Source organism: Salvia hispanica, chromosome 2, assembly GCF_029641045.1.
Source record: "Salvia hispanica isolate PSC_SH4W2 chromosome 2, Shi_PSC_v1, whole genome shotgun sequence".
NCBI lineage: Eukaryota > Viridiplantae > Streptophyta > Magnoliopsida > Lamiales > Lamiaceae > Salvia > Salvia hispanica.
Genome location: NC_142693.1, coordinates 10,867,190 through 10,880,446, shown reverse-complemented (window position 1 = coordinate 10,880,446; position 13,257 = coordinate 10,867,190). Strand labels below are relative to the sequence as shown.

General features: G+C 30.3%; 1 pseudogene; it reads right to left on the bottom strand.

Moving 5' to 3' along the window:
* Positions 1 to 1,774: 1,774 nt before the first annotated feature.
* Positions 1,775 to 2,387, bottom strand: LOC125202608 (cyclin-dependent protein kinase inhibitor SMR6 pseudogene; annotated as a pseudogene).
* Between the last annotated feature and the right edge of the window lie 10,870 nt (positions 2,388 to 13,257).

The following is a 13,257-nucleotide window of genomic DNA, read 5'->3' as shown; positions in this document are numbered from 1 at the left end:
CTAAGATTTAATAATACCATAAAAAATTTTGATCCTCAAAAATAAAAAACAGAAGTACAGAAACATTCAAAAACCACAAGTTTTGTGCTCTAAATCACTCTTTCAAATCATGCTAAATGATAAATGCACACCTCAAGGACAACATGATAGATAGTAAAAATCGGGACTATTTTAAATTTATAAATTTTTTTGACTGAATATAATTTTATAAATGTTGGATTTAAAAAAATACAATACTCATTTTTTGAGTACTAATTTTATAGTTTACTATTTAATATAATGATTTAATTTTTTTCCCCCTCAACTGAGAATATGCGGTGCAATAAAAACGAGAAAGAGCATTGAAGTCATAAAAACGACATAGGATGCTTCAGAATGAAGAGGCCAAGTGCTTGTCCTTTGTAATAAAACCAATCAAGAATTACGAGGCTAGTGGGTCCACTCTCCTTAAGTGAGTTGAGATAAAATGGGATGTTGGATGGAGGGGAGTTGGTGGGTGGGTCAAAAATCAATAATTTTTGAAGTGGAGTAATTTAGACAATAAAAATACTTCCCTCATAAACAATAGTCTTTTTTTTTTCTTTTTAAGTGTCCCACAAAATTAATCAGCTTCAACATTTGGCAAGTTTTTATTGTCTCTATAAAATGGGATTCTATTTTCACTAATAATACTTTACTTATTTTTATTTTTTATCTCTCTTAATATTTTAGAATAAAGGTCAAATATAATCTAAATATATGGAATTTTATGATTTTGTTCTTCAATTTACATTTTGAATTATTCAATCTCACACATTTAAAAATAGAGCTAAATTTAATTTTTTTTCGGACGGCTCCGTTTAAAATTCATGCTACTTTCAAAGTCACTAAATTTGTAAAATCTTTTTATTGGGGTCCTCCTCTTATTGAGTTATCCTTTTGTTTGCATTCTTACACACAGGCAGCCACACGTGCTGTGTTTGGGATATCCATGAAAATGAAAACTGAGGGGTAGGAAGGTTTTATACGTACCTTATTTAAAATCTAATTAATTTGTCCTAAAGTCATTGCACCATTTTCCTTTTGCAATATTTTCATTTTTGTATTCTCTATTATTTTTCTCTCATTTTTCCTTCCATTACTACTTTTTTCAATACTTAAACCTTTAAATATTATTCTCTCTTTCCTACAATAAGAGTTTTATTTTATCATTTTGGTTCATCCCACAATAAGAGTCATAATTCACTTGTACAATGAGTGGTAAGTAGGTTCACGTTCCACCAACTTATTCAACTCAAATTTTATTATAAAACCAATACATATAACTTGGACCATTATTCCACTAACTTATTCAACCCACTTTTTTTTATATTTTTTAAAACTCATGTCATAACCAAATAGAACTCCTATCGCAGGACAGAGAGAATAATTTTTTAAATCTCATGATAAAAAATATGTCTTAAATAGATTAGGATGGAGGGAACAATTTTCCTATTTTAGTAATTTTTCTCACAATATATCACCCTAATACATTAAGTCATTCTTAACAACGAGACTATTTCAACTGCGGTAGATTGTTGTGCGAACTGAATTGATGTATTAAAACAAGAAATGAAATCAACTCTAAACATCCATTGAAATCACACTAGATTAGAGTAATGCATGAAACAATAATACTAATCTACTATACTTCACACCATTTACAAATGCTGCGAAACTTATAGTACGTACCTCTAATTAATTAAACCAAACAATTTTTTTTAATAAATTATTCTCTCAAGAGTAAAAAGATTCATGCCCAAAAATATTGTACATTTCATTTGTACATAACATTATTACTATATAAAAAAAAAACTACTTAACCAAACTACTAACTTCTGAAATCTCCTAACCTGCTAAGAAACTAGTACAAACTGAAAGTCCAAGAAAATTAAAAAAAAAAAACATAAAACATAATTTAATTAATTAATTACTTGGCTCTGCCAGCGTGGCACATGAATATGGATTCAAGGTCGGGTGGATTGAAGAACTCTCTCCCTCGGTTGAAATGACACGTGGAGGCGGGGCGGCGCTTCCTCGGCGGCGGCGGGCAAGGCAGCTTCTCCGGTATCCTCGACTCGCGCGCCGTCGGGGTGGTGGCGCCGCCGCCTCCGCCTTGGTCTTCGGTGCAGGGCTTTGTGGAAATGGGCTTTAACGGAGCCCTGATTGCGACTCCGGCTATCACCCATTTCTTGGGCTCTGAATCTTTGTCCATTTCGATTTGATGCTTCTTTGAGAATCCCATTTCTTAGTTGGATTTGTGTTTGAGAAAAGGGGGATAAGTTTTTGAATTGAGAAGAGAGTGTTTGTGATTTCAAGAGAGAGGGTTCAAAGAAATGTAATTATATGGTGTGAATGGGGAAATTTCCTGCAATATTTGGGGGCTGCCAATTTTGGCGCCATTTTTGGGTGTTTTGGAGACCAACGGCTCTCCTTCCCGCTAACTATAATTATTTTCTCCCTATTTTAGCCCTGTCTCGTGTGGTATTTTCTTGATTTGCCCTTATGGGCTGGGCTTGGAATATAGTATTATAATCTATTTGGGCTTTTAATATAGTGTTTTGAAAATTTGTGTTTTCCATTGGGATATTTGTATTTTTTTACCACAAACGATATTAACGAGGCTCAACCTCATCACATATCCAAAACACTCCTTTAGTTGCCAAAAACTAAAAAAATTATATATGCACCGACCAAAACAAATTAAAAAGAAAAAAAAAACACCAATGAAGAAGAATGCAAAACATGCACTAAGGTCAAATGTCCCTTCATTATTTGTCTTTTTCAAAAACAATAAAAGAGAGAAGATAGTCTAGATAATATGATAGTTACTGATAGAAAGAAAGGGTATGACATTTTCAACAACTATTGGTAAGTTCGAAGGCTTCCAAATCCAATCAACTCTCAGGTAGTACTAGAGACTTCATTAAATTTGGCACACAATATATAAAGCAAATGAATTTGACCATATTCATGAACTTAATTTTAAGCTCTAATAAATAACTCCAAATTTATATAGATCAAGCTAGTCCTTGATTTCAATTCGGTCTAACTTTTGGTCAAAGTAATACTTTTGATTATGGAAATAGTAATAATTAGTCAGTAGCAGTAATATTTAAAATTCAACGAGCTTAAACATCCGATGTTGTAGAAAAATATTTTTGTTAGAATGCTCCAAATTGTTTAAGGTATTCCGCTTAACGTTTAGTGTTATAATATAGGCACGTAATCAAATGCAAACTATAAATATTTTATAAATTTCAAATTATGTCTGAATTATTAGAAAATATCAATATATAATATAATAATAGTAACAAAAAATATCAAACGTGATAGATAAATGTGTTGTTGTTATTATGTCATCTGTTGACATATTCTATCGATCTAAATTATACTTTGGAGTTTGTGCAATATACAGAGTTATGCATTTTATCACTATCTTATACTCCCTCCGTCCCACATAATTTGATCGAGTATTTCATTTTGGGTCGTCCCACATAATTTGTCTCATTTCACTTTTACCATTTTTGGTAATGGACTCCATATTCCACTAATTCATTCCTACTCACATTTTATTATAAAATTAATACTTTAAAAGTATGACCCACATTCCACCAACTTTTTCAACTCACTTTCAATTAGATTTTTTAAAACCCGTGTCGGGCCAAAGTGTCCAAAATTATGTGGGACGGAGGGAGTATATATATAGGTAGTGATAAAATGCAAACTTATATACGGTACAAACTCAAAACTCCTTAACACAGCTTCAACACTATTTCAATACAATATCAACACAGTGTAAAATTTCAATATTTTAATGTCAACACAGTATCAACACAATATCAATACAGCATCAACCATTGATTATCGTTGAAATTCTGTTGACATTTTTCTATTTTTTTATAATTTATTGACAATTTTGAATAGTCCAAATCATAATTTTGAATGTACACAGTATTTAAAGTTTTGATTTTATCCAATTCCTATTCAGCAAAGTAAGTAAGAGTCGGATTATATTCTTTACACATTTGCATTTATTGACATTTTCTAAATTTCAATGGCGTCAGCCAGAAAGTGGTGGGGCAGGCGTCTACCTCATCCAACCGAAAGATGAGCAATGTGCAATTATATGACACAGAGCTTAGTTGCCACTTGACGACTATATTCAAAGTACCTTAATATATACCCACTTTATTCTGTGGTCAGACCCCACATTTGCTTTCAATATTTTATTATTCTTTTATTTTATTTTTTGGCATTATCAACAATACAATAGTAAGTTAGTAACTACTACTAGGATTTAACTAAGCACACGCACACGCACACCATTACATTTCAAAGATGGTCCTTGACAAATATAGTAGTGTGTCCAAATTTCTTTAATTTTTATAGAAGCCTTTTATTAAACGTATCCATCATCGAATGAATGGAGAATAAAGCCTTGTAACTTCTAAGAATTATTCCGGCAACTTTTTCAATGGCACAAGAGTACTATTAACAAATTGAAATATAGGAGTACAAAGAATCGGACAAATAGTAGTACTATAATAGTCGACTGTGGGTGAAAAGTGATTCGACAATACATAGAAAAAATAGTCCTAAGATTGGAACGTAAAACTCATTTGTCTCTCTAGAGGAGTCGGTGGAATTAAAACAAATCATAAATATTTTTAAGGATTTTATATTTCTAAATCGTGTATAAAAAAGAGATATGTAGATCACAAGTATAGTCCTACAAGACTAGGTTAGTGGTGAAAGAGTTAGACTTGTAGTAAGTGTGATGATATGACTATGAAGAAATTTTTTCAATAGTTGCTAAGATCAAGTTCAGATATTATTTGCAATAGTTGCATAATGCAATTTTGACATTTGGGGAATGGATATCAAAATCACATTTATCAATGGAGATCTAGAAAGCGAGGTATATATGACATAACATGAATGTTTTGTCAAATAATGTATCCAAGCTAAAGAGATTCATTTATGGACTTTAAGCAAAGCTTCTAAGAGTCGAATAATTGCTTCAATAGGACAATCAATTATTTGGATGTCGCACTAAGGAATGAGGATTGTTCTCTATCCAAAAATTACTATTGGGGTATGATGTGTTACAAAAGAAAATAGAATATCTTTAAATTGATGGGTACACCGCTGTCGATTGTGCAAGTAAACGAATAGATGGAAAATCAATACTATGATACTTCCTCTGTCCGCGAATAGGAGTCTCGTTTTACTATTTTAGTCCGTCCGCGAATAGGAGTCCCAGTTCATTATTACTATAAATGGTAAGAAGCACTCACATTCCACTAACTCATTCCACTCATATGTCATTTAAAACCAATATATACAAGTGAGACTTATATTCCACTAACTTTCTTCTACCCACTTTTCTTAATATTTTTTAAAACTCGTGCACAATATAAATGGGACTCCTATTCACGAACGAAGAAGTATTTCACATTTGTCAGAAGGAATTTGGTCACTTGAAGTGTCATTATTCATTTTCGAGTGTAGAGGCATAATTCCCAAGGTAAGAGCAATTGACCGAGATCATATGGCTAGAAAGATCATAAACCAAATATCAGTTTTCCCTTCTACACATATAAGCCAACTCTCGTTCGACAACAAAGCTATCACCATTAATTCAGAAAATCCAGTTCAACAGAGACCAAATACGTGACAGTCAATTGGCCTTTTTAATTAAATATAATATTGAAAGATGAATCATTGAATTACAATCTATCCGATCTAAAGGTCAATAGCAGATATACTAACAAAAGTTAAAAGTCAGGAATCCCAAAATATTCCATAATGTTCTTGGTAAATTGATTATCGGACATATTGTTGCTAAATTTGAGGGGAAGTATAGTACTTCATCCGTCCCATAAAAGTTGAGACAAAACTTTTGGGCATGGAGATTAAAAATTTATATTAAATAAATTGAAGAGATGGAAAAAGTAGGAAAGATAAGAGAGAGTAAAGTAAATGATGGAATAAAATAAGAGTGATTAGATGTTTTGTCTTTAGTTAAAAAAGGAAATGACTCAACTTTATTTGGACGGACTAAAAAGGAATACGACTCAACTTTTATGGGACGGAGGGAGTAAAAGAAGAAGATGAACAAAAGGAAGGAATTATGTGATTGTTAAAGTAAAATATGAGATTGATAGTGTTTAATAACGAAATTTATCATTCCTAAATTAAGTTGTATCCATTGAGATCAATTGGCAACACAATTCTGCCAAAGACGAGTTCGGTACACTTGTAATTGAACGAAAGAGAAAAAAAAGAACAACCGGAAATAGCTCACCATCTTCAATATGTCTACGTTTTCTTATTAACCTTTCCTCTCTCACTTGCCATTTAACAGTGTAATACATAACAAATCTGATTGCATACGTTGACTTGTATTTTAATACAGCAGTAGCTATACTATTTCCGTTAGTATGCATACTACAATAATGCATTTTGAATAATTGGATTATATACCACAAAGTGTGTACATCTCTACTTATTATAAGGATTTAGAATGGAGTGGCAGTTATCCACATAAGGGGCGGCAGACCATGACAAATTATTTTGTTTGCTCCGAAAAAAATATTTCTGTTTCCGCGGTTTTTCTTTTCAGTTTTATTGAAAATCCCAACTAACGATTTTACATTTGTTAGGCTAAATCATTTAATTAATTTTTAGTCATATCTTATGTGCTGTGCGAAACCTAAATGGTTAACATTAATGCATTGAAGAGTTTTTAAAAATATTTATACTTAAGCTCGTTAATAGCGTGGTTCTGCCACTAAGCTAATGTAAATATTTAAACAAATAAATATACTACGTATCGGTGGAACTGAAACCAATGAAATCTTAATAGAGTGAGACATTAGTGTCTTCACTTTATTTTTGATCCAGACCTCCTTCGCATAATAAATCACATTAGTATATTATATGTGCAAAAATAAATAGACTAATATGCACCTTAAGTGTTGGAGGGCAGTGTGGACCAAAAAAGAATACTACTAGTATCTAAAAGCGGTTTTTGGCTTTTTAAATCAAAACATTTCCCTTAATTCCGGTTTTTCCCATAAACTATGAAATTTGTTTTTAAAACCACGAACTTTCATTTCGTTAGAATTTTTCCAATCCCACCCGAATAGCACATTTCCGACCCGAATAGCATAATTCAAAATGTTAAAGTTGTGTTTTGTTTATTCAAAAGTTGTCATTTGTAATGTAATATTTGTGACTATATGTATTATTGTGCCAAATAGGATCCAAGTAATCAATTTAGTGACAAATAGGATTAAAATTGACATGTAGACAACCCGGGTTTCGTCATTGCCCCGCCGGGGGAAAATCCTAACGAAATGAAAGTTCGTGGTTTTAAAAACAAATCTCATAGTTCATGGGAAAAACCGGAATTCGGAGAAAGATTTTGGTTTAACCCTATCTAAAAGTGCCCATCGATATTGTTTTAAAGTCTTATGTATTCTGTGATGATATTTTAAAATTTGAGTTTCACATATTTGTTCCCAGTCCAAAATTTAGGTACGGAAAATATAATTCACCGTAAAATGTAATCATGATCCAATTTTGTAATGAATCCGAGTACGTAATTGAAAATAGACATTTTCCTAACTGTATTTAATCATATAGTTTGATTTGCAAATGTATTACTAGTATTTATTGAAATCAACATCGTCTGATGTCTATATATGTTGAAATTGTAAACTATATGGAGTATGTCACATCGAATAACATATTAAGGGAAGCACGCGGTCATGCCTACTTTTGTAATTTCAATTTATAATGCTAAAAATGTTGTGCGGATATCTAAAAAGCTTTATACAAGTACTCTATTAATTAAAATTAATAATGATGTTAACTTGGGATAATTATATTTTATGACTCAAAGACAAGGTTTAGCAATGTTTAATCATAATATATTACCAGGAGTAATTTTTAAGCCATCATTTAAGTTTATCAACTTCACATATTTAATTGCACACATGATATCTTAATGGAGCATATTGTTTCTTAGATCTTGGCTTTATATGGTCGAATTTAAGATTTTGTAACAGCAACGCAACTATGAATCTAACATAACCGAGCTAGTAAAAATTTCAATATTTATTTTTCGGTTTTGTTAAAGCTTATTTAGGTTTCAGGTTTGAAAGTAGATATGATGAATGATATACTCAAATTAATCTTGCTGGACTATTTATAATAGGGAAAATGTTTTGGAGACATAATGTCTCCAAGCCATAATGCTTAAAAATGGTAAGTATATATTATATTATATTTTTAATTAAATTTATATTTTGTATATGTACTTTATTACCCCTACATTAATTTGTTTACTAAATACACCTATTTAAGGATATAAATTTTGATTATGCATAGATGATGCATGCATTTAATAACATGTTGCAATCATCTAATTGTTTAAAACATGATTTGATAACTTTTTTTATATATGCCCATTTTAATACATTTACTTAAAGATATTTCTTTATAATTTTAAATATTAATTTTATTAGCTTTATATATTTAGTGTACATTTTGTCTACAAATAAAATAAGATTTATCAGCAAACAAATAATTTCAGACTTCTTAATGAATTAGTCTTTATAAATGTGAATTTAAATAATTTTTAACAAATAATTAGTGCTATAAAATATAAATAATTAGTTATCTAATATTTTTGAACTGTAAATACTTAGAGTTACTATAACATGTGACAAAAAATAATTACTTTGTAATTATAATACTATAATCTTCAATATTGATAAACTTATTCTTTTAATCACTTTTTATTCACAATAATCTTTAAAAAATAATAAATTTTTTAGCTCACTTTAATATAACACCCAACACATTAAAATTTGATAATACTATATTATATATTAATACTACTAATTAGGTAAATCAGTTGAAAATAATAAACCTAGTTGAAAATAACAAAGTTACAACAAGATTAGTTGAAAATAACAAACTTACAAAAATAATACTTGAACATAACAAACTTATATCGATCAGATTGATTTAGTGATCAAGAATTAGTCAGACGTAATAAAAGTAGTATGAAACTTAACAATAATTGTAATGCAACTTACCAAATTTTATTATGGCTTAATTAGGTATATTATGGCTTTTAGGGTAAATTAGTCACAATGTTATTATGGCTTGGAGACATTACGTCTCTAAATCACTACTCTTATGGCAGGAGAGCCACCAAATCGAATGATCTGGAATGGATATATTGTGAAATGGTAATTTCAACTATTTAAAAATTACGCCATCATATCTTTCCTCATCTTAAAAATTACGCCATCATATCTTTCCTCATCTTGTCCTCTCTTTTCATAATTGTAATTAATTGGACATGTCAGATTATTTGAACCACTAAATTTTTACCCAATTAAATAATGTGTGGATTCAAAACAAATAAAATACAGAGTACTATTAAATTAACAGGATTCATGTGCATGCTCTTACGCAAGAGCATAGATGTAGGCTGAATCTATATTTATTCATTTTAATTCCCTACTCTTTCAGAAAAGCACAAGTGCACAACATCTACATCATTGTTCTTGTTCAAGGTATACTCTTACACTATTCATGGGTCCTACCATTCTATTATTCAACTTAAATACTTCAATTACTAAAAATATTTCCACAATATTAGAATGCATTCAAATTACCCGAAATACTATTACAAATTACTAACAAATAAAAAAAGTACATAATTAAAATTCTAAAAATTAAAAATTACATAATTAAATTCATAAAATTCATAAAATTAAAAAACCACTACTCGTGGCCGAATTTCGTCCAAATGTGTTTGACTAGGCTTTATAGGCGGCATAGTATTGTTGATATTTTTGTTATTCGCTCTCCGCTTTCGCAATTATTCGATCCATATCGTACAAATCCATTTTTTTAATTTATAGAGAGTGTTTGAGAGAGAGAAGAAGATGAAGGTGAGTTGTGTGAAAAAATATGAGAGAAGTACGGGTGAGAGATAATTTGATGTAAAAAATGAATGATGAATGTGAGTATTTATAGATGATTTTGGGATAAACAAATTGTAAATAGCGGTCGAAAAACGGCTTGGGAATCCGAACATATATTTCTTTAATTTTTTGGATCATTTTCTATTTTTACGAAATTAAAAATAAATAAATTTAACGGTATAAAAACGACGTCCAATCGCGTAGGGGGCGATAGGACATCACCACCCAACCAGAAGCCGCCATGTCGCCTGCTCGTCGAGAAGGACGGTGCTCTTAGGCAGAGCACGTCCGTGCTGTCGGCACGGCTCCTGCTCATCCGCAAGAGCACCGATGTGGATGCTCTAACATGCTAAACTTCAATATACTAATTTAAAGATTATTTTAGCACAAAAAGTATAAAAAAATAATATTTATTGTGTCCATTAGATAGGAGTAGTACTTTTTCAAAGGGAAAATAGAACAATTTATAATTCTTATTATATCCAAGTTAATGAAGACATTTTATTTTGATACAACATTTAAAAAAAATAGTATTTAATGAATCATGTTAAAATGTACTCCTTAATAAAGTAGCAGACGTGCTAAATAAAAATATGATAAGATAAGAGACTTTTATTAGAAAATTAAATTATTCATTTAGATTAAATTTTCAAAAAAATACTTACTAACCAATAAGTTTAGGACTAAATAATGAATCACACCCTACTTTTTTTCCAGAAGTTATAGATTCATGTTTGTGATGAGGAATTGAGGTCAGTATTTGGTGTGAAATTCAAGTCCTTAGTAGAGACAATTGATTTTTATGAAAATTAGGTTTGATCAGTTGGATTTGGCACATGTAAATTGTCCAACGAATTAGTTATGAGTCTTATTAAGTGGGGAGTAGTATTTAGTTAGATTTAAACAACCAAACCACATTGCAACAAGATATCATATTTCATTCCAAATGTACCATTTTCAATCAGCAAAATTATCATTTCTTACCACGAAGAATGTCACTTTTTATTTAAACAATCATACAACACTGAAGGCTGCAGAACAATATCATTTTCTTTCAGAATGTATTATTTTCGATCGACAAAATTATCATTTTATCACTCAAACTGTCATTTTTTATATTATAAAAAAATATGTGAACATATGTTTAATTAGGATTTCGTGAGATACCTCGTAAAATTACTTTTAATTTGATATATTTATTGAAAAAGAAAATATACGGAGAGTGATATATGAAATTTAAAATTTTAAGATAATTTTTGGGAGAGGAAGAGTGATTAGGTAGAAATCTAATAAGTCTTGTGTACATGACTGTTCAATTACCCGCTTGTTTTAATTATGCAATAACTAAATTACCTTTTAAATTTTGAAAATGATATTATTTGGGTTAACAATAATACTTTTCGATCCATTTCAGGATTTAAATGGTCTAAGATTAAGTTATGTTTTTATCATATTAGGGGAGTTGTAAGGGTAATGCATCCTTATAGAATGCATACATGAATTATGTACATTAGTACATAGAGCCAGTGTTATACAACTACCACATCTTTAGTGTATAACTAGAGATCAAATCATAACTGCTAGATCAAAAAATGAAAGGTTGAGATTGAGTTTTAAAATTTTCATATATAAAAACCATTAGTTTACTATAAGGGCAAAAGTTCACTACAAAGACGATTTAATTCACTATAATGACATTTTAGTTCATAGGATGGATTTGAAAACATGAAGTGAACTAAAACGCCCTTATAATGAATTCCATGTTTTCATAATTCATCTAATCTCACACTTCTGTTTTCATAATTGACAGTATTTGTAATCTATTGACATCAAATCTTGAAATCTAACGGTCCAGATCATAGTTTGGAGTTTGTATAATATATAAAGTTTGCATTTGATTATATCCCCAATACATATTTACTATGTTTTCAATTCTCTTGTTATAAACACTCTTTTTCCTCATCGTACATCGTTGTTCTTTTATTTTCTAACATAAGTATTGCTCTCTCTATCCCATTGCAGATGACCCATTTGACTTTTGGTCCGTCCCAATCAAAATAATTCATTACCAAAAGCTGAAGCTACTTTATTTCTCTCTTATACTCTCTCCATTTAACAAAATAAAGTTGCATAAATCATGTGTTATCGAAGAAAATCTTCTTTAAGGTGGAGGGGGTAGTAACTACAACTTAATTTAAAAGCTAATTAAGATTTTTTAACTTTTAAGTTATGATTTAGTTAAAGAAAATGTATGTGCATATGTTTCAGTTATAAGTCATTGGAGATATAATCTTATTGCGCACTAAATCAAAAATCTTAAATAAAACTAAAGATAAGGATAACCACTAAACAACTGACAATATCTCCGGGTGATGATCAATTGCAATGCATCCTATCGATATCAATGATCTAATAGCATAAATAAGACTGACCCCAAGGGCCAACTCCAACAACTTCCAATCTATACCAATAACATATTAAATGATTACATTTTTAGGGGGTAAACGTAAATGCTCAATTAAACATAGTATCTATGATCAACTTTATGAAATAAAATAATTATTGATCATCTTTTCACCTAGACGTGTAGAACGACAAGTAAATGCGTACAAAATGAACGTTATGTTAAAATGTGTTAACTAAGCAAAGTGAGCATGTGAAAAAGTACTAATATTATCAATTCCCTCTGATTAATTCTATCACCAATAATGTCACTTAAAATATCTTTGAGCACACCAATATGACCACACATTTGTTCATCCCTCTTGATTTTATTAATAAGTAAGATTCCTTTACATTTCATATGATGTGTCTATCGAATTGAAAAGTCTTAACCATCATTATCTCTAGAATATAAGCTTTGGCTTCATCTGAAATTAGCTGGACTAACCATGCGTAAATTACACCCTAATTAAATTCTCGTAAATAACCTTCTCCTCAAATCACAAGGAAAATCACTTGATCTCGAAATATATTTCGAAGATCAATACTAAGTATATCTTGTGCTAGTTATGTCCAAATATAGTAGTTGGGTCGTTTTCTTTTTTGGTCGTCCCAAGTTAGTTGAGTTGTTTTTCTTTTTTAGCAAAAACATTATTCGCTCTCCTACTTTACTCCTACTTTATTCTCTCTTCACTTAACTTTTAAACACTCATTTCTTAATCTTCTTACCAAAAAGAAATGCCCAACTCAGGTGGCACGGATCGAGTATTTTTCAAGCAGTCAG